Below are 5,222 nucleotides of genomic sequence, written 5' to 3'. Positions count from 1 at the left end.
TTTTCAATAATTTTGTCGATTATCACAAAGTCATTAAGTATGTGTAATGTCGTCCGTAAATGTTTAAAGTGATATTTTTCTTAGATATACAAAAATTTGGTTTTATCAACGGAGTTAATAATGTAAATTGGCCACCGTACAGAGATTCTAAAAGCTGACGTTTTGAGCGTTAGCCCTCGTCAGCCGCCCTTCGCCCTTCGTCAGACGTCATTCGCTCTGACGAAGGGCTAACGCCCGAAACGTCAGCTTTTAGAATCTCTGTACGGTGGCCGATTTAAATTATCAACTCCGTTGATAAAACCAAATTTTTGTACACTACATTTACTTCCCCACCGACGCAGCACCACAGTTTCCTTAGAAACTATCCCCTTCATTTTTCTTAGGGACTGCGCAATAATTATCAGGAGGGGGGGCCCTAAAACCAGAGGGGGGGGCCTTAAGTTAAAATAATGGAAAGGAGGGGGGGGGCTCTACATTAGATTTCTCAAGTAAGTTGAGGTGGGGTCTTAATTAAATTTCACAAATTCGATAATGAATAAATAAACATTTTCCAAATAGACAGATGCCACGCCTCTGACTATCCATAATGTCTAAATATTGCATCAACATAAACACATGCTTTAACTTATTTAGAATGTCAACATATGATAGATTGAAACAATCGCTCATGCACAGAAGTCACAAACCACGTTGTGAGCTTTGCCAATAAAACATTTGGCATTTAAGAGGTCCCGCAGACATGCCAGTTCTGTTCTTGATTTAAACAGCGAGAGGGTTTCTAGGTCTACAGTTTCTAGCTGAGGAATGCCACATACTTCTGTTTCATAGTTGTCATCAATGGGTTCACCTCCCAAAGACCGAAAAATTATACAAGTTCGGGTTCTACGGCTTTCTGAGGCAGCAATCCTCTTCTTCTCCCTTTTTTTCTTCTGTTCCTTCTTTTTTCTTGATTTGGATGCTTTAGATTTGGCACCAATAGGAAATGTCGCTTTATATTTAGCCATCACCCTATCCAGGTCTTCTACAAGATGCAGAACGTTGAAACCGACTTGAGACTTTATTGAATGACGTTGTTCAGCATTAAAATTGTGTAAACAGCTGAGGCCAGTCTTCAGTGTTTTTCTAACTTGGTTACGACAGCATTAAGCTTGTCCTGGATATCATTTGCCTCTTGTTTGCAACGTCTGATGTTGCTGTCATCATGGGGAGCTGGCTAGTAATCCTCTCGGAGAAACCTTCCTGCACAAGCAGGGTTGTCGGATAAAAGATATTGGTATCTGTTCTCAAGTTTTTCAATATCTAAAGGTACGGGTTAGAGAGGGGGGGGCACATCATAATTTTGAGAGAACGTGAGGGGGGGGGGGGGGGGTCACAGCTAATCTTGACGCTGCTGGAGGGGGGGACCTATCTAATTTTTCCTTTGGTGAAGCTCATTTTAGGACCCCCCCTTCCTGATAATTATTGCACAGTCCCTTAGATAGAAGAGCTTGATCTATTCGGATTCCTTAGCTGAAATTTTAATTGCTCGAAAATGTTAGGGAGCAAAATCTTCCCTTGAGAAAATACTAGCTGATAGTATGAGACCATATGAACTTTCCACGAAATTTTAAGGGAACTACTACCATTTGCGTCCATCCTAGCCTCCCACGCAGAGTCGACACTCTTAGGGCTTCGTCACGCGTTCCTTCCCCACGGTGCGAGCGTCTGCTGAAACGAGCCGGAATTTACGTAGACCAAATCTTCCAAATTCTAGAAGTGCACTTGAGACCCTGAGAAATTTTGCTCACGGTCACTGCAAGGAAATGGGCTTTTAAATCGAAATCGTTGACTTCTTATCAAAGAGAATCTGTAGCGTATAAATTTCATGCTTTGGCTCTGATGTTTGCGCCTCTGCACAGAATGAGTACGGTAGAATTCGTATGGTTGAAATATTGCCCCCTTGCGTTTTAAGCTTATTTGTAGCGTTCGCTTGGGATTGATATAATATTTACATTTCTTTCCGCGCTATTTCAGTGGAGTCGTTTGTTCGAATAACACCATTTATTGTATAGTTCTTCGGTTGACGGTCACGCCAACAACGCAGACTGCAGACTGTGCAGACCAGGGGTAAAATATGGCGTTACCCTCACTATTATTGAGAGCTAACCGTAAACAGGCTAACCTGAATGTTATTAAGGCCTAATTAGGCTAACCGAATGTTGTTTAGGCCTAATTCAGGCTAACCGAATTTTCATTTTACAGACGGTACCGGTCTGCACAGTCTGCAGTCTGCGTTTTTCAGTGTCCCTTCGGTTGAACTGATTTGAGGTTAGCTTTATTTTTCAAATCGAAGAAACACTGAGTACAAACGATTGGTTCGCAACACAAAAACATTACAAGGAAGGATTACGTTTTTGCAAACGTAAACTTAGCACTTCACATTACACTCTAATCAGTTAAGTCTGTACAAAAACATTACACCAACTACACCAACTTTTAGAGACGATCATCGTCAAAAGCAGCCTGAAATTTTCAATCTTAAATGTAACGGATTTTTTTCAAGCTTTCTTTTCCGGCGCTACTGTCCTAGTAGTTGCGTTCATTGCGCTGGAAGGTATAAATTGTTCCCGTGCAGTTTCAATATTAGATGAACGACACCATTCCTTTGCTGAGCACTCGCATTTCGACTCGCGAGAGTACAAATGCATACCCCACAAACAAAATTAATGTTTCTGAGGAATGAAGGCTTCGTCCCTTTCATGACTCATCCAAAAAAGAAGTTGACTCATTGACGCTACCGGGAGAGCAATCTACTATCGATATCAGACGTCCGTGGACAAGGGCTTTTTTCAGCCCACTTCACGAGCCGTTGATTTCAGTCTGCGGTTAAAAAATTCTGATTACGTGATAGTATTTTTTGTGGCTCTGCGGTTTCGAAAGTACTGATCTCATGACGCTATTTTCTGTTGCTCTCCCCAAAGAGAAAACGCGAAACGACGTTGACGGCGATTAAAAGCGGCCGAAGCTATTACGGGTAACCCAGGAAAAGCCTTGTCCGAGAAAATAAGAAGCAGGTGGAAACTTTTCTTCAGGTTTTTTTCTTTTCTAGGCCGTGGGAAGAACGAAGGACAAGCGCCACGTGGTCGGTATTTTCAAAACCGCAGAGCCACAAAAAATGTTATCACGTGATCAGAATACTGAAATCAACAGTCCGTGAAGTAGTGGGCTGAAAAAAGCCCTTGTCCACGGACGTCTGAGTACACAGCGCTGATTGGTTCCTATGTAACCCGCATGTGATTTCCAGATGACAGTTACTTACCAAAGAGTAAGGAATGTTTAGCTCGTTTCAGCAGACGCTCGTGGGGGAGGAAAGCGTGACAAAGCCGTAAGAGTAGGGACCTCGGGACCTTTGGCAACGGCTACCGGAAACAACAAATGACTTCCGGAAATGCTCTGCGCATGACCTGGGTTGTTTGCTCGCGGTCGTCCACTCCGCGCCAACGTGAAATTGGTGATTTTGGCGTTGTCGTAAAAACGTGAGTATTTGATCGGTTATACTTTACAGATTGTACCTTCGTATTTCATGATATCGATTAGGAACTATCCTGAGTGACCTGTCTAAGGTTTTTGTGAAAGGCAGAGTTCGTGTTATCTTTGTTATGTGGATAATACTCGTATATTTTGCAACCGCCATGTCGGCTGGACCTCCGACTGCAGGAAAGACAGAGTAAGTTTCTCTCATATTTTCTAGTCAGAATTCGGCATAACTACAGAATACAGGATCAGTTTTCAAAGTGGCCTTTTTGTGGTTGTTTTGGGTTAGTATGCAGTGGATGTTGAAAACAAGAACTATCTCTTATATTTGTTTGGTCATGTTTCTGAACAAGACGTGTTTTGGTTTCCGTTTCTGGCTAGAGCGGTTTTCAATTGAGTGTCGAAAGTAATATTAGTGAATTGCTTTGGTTTATGATTACTTCACTCTGTGATTGCTTCAAAGTTCTCGCGCCATTTTTTTAACGAATCAGAAGTGAAACCAAAACCAATCGTGGCTTGCTCGTGCACATTTTCCCGCGCTTTGTGTCGGCTTTGTGTAATTACTTCGAGTTTTGATTGGTTTAACGGATTGTCTCCGTCCTTTTTGATTGGCCAAAGTAATTACTTTGGTTTTGGTTTTACGACACTCATTTGAAAATCACTCTATACACGAAGGAAATCACATTTTCCAAGCATGTGTTTACTGTGTGAATCGTTTAACAAATTTCGATACGTAATTCTTTGAACGCGAAGATACCTTAATTTAGTGTGGTTTGTTCTATTTGGCGCTTTCACTCGTATTAAAACACTTGAGCACCTGTATAATATATCACCTTTCTAGTTTGTTTGTCTTTTGAAGAATCTGGCATTTGTTTCTAACTAATTGTGGTAACGGCGGGAACTGCCGAGTGTGTTTGAATGGAATCTGTTTTGAAATCAAACGTACTTTCAGAATTATGGGGTTATTAAAATGGGTGTCTGATTTTGAAAATACCGTGCACAGGTTTTGTTTAGTTGCGGAGAATAAGATAAATACAATTATTTTAGGGTGGGTATACTAAACCAATATTATTTCCCTCAACTGTCTGTTAAAAGTGCTCGTTGTGTTAACAAAATTTCAGCAACCCAGAGTTGCCCGGCCCTAGTGGTTTGTCTTCGTATTTGTGTTATATGCTCATGTGATGTAATGAATTTGTTAGATACAGTGCTCCTCTGGATACCAGCCTTCAAGATGAATAGGCCATCCTGCAAAGTTTTACTTTCTTATATTTGTGTTCATTATTCCTAGGACCTGTATTGAATGGACTGATGAACATGATATTCAACTCTTGATAGAAATGAGAGCAAGCAATTTGCTTTCCTTTAAAAAAGGAAGCCCTGAAAGGGGCCGGATTTGGGAGCAGATTACGGAAACTCTGAACTCTGTAAAAACTTTGCTTCAAGGAAGGTTTAAAAAGAAGAAGTAGCAGGTGGAATTGAGGTTTAAGAGCCCTCACAAAAGGACATTTTGATAGAGGAACTATGTGAGTTAGCAGAGGCACGTTTACAGAGTGCAACATCAAAGAATCAGGACACAAAAGCAGCTGAAGAAACGAGACAAAAAGCCATGGAGCGATTACGAAAAGCAAAAAAGAGAGAAAGAGAGAAAACCAGAACAAGCACAAGTGATGATGTGGGCCTTCTGGCTAAAAAATGAAAGTTGAACAAGT

Source organism: Montipora capricornis, chromosome 12, assembly GCF_036669925.1.
Source record: "Montipora capricornis isolate CH-2021 chromosome 12, ASM3666992v2, whole genome shotgun sequence".
In the NCBI taxonomy this organism is placed as follows: domain Eukaryota; kingdom Metazoa; phylum Cnidaria; class Anthozoa; order Scleractinia; family Acroporidae; genus Montipora; species Montipora capricornis.
This window is presented reverse-complemented; position numbering follows the sequence as displayed.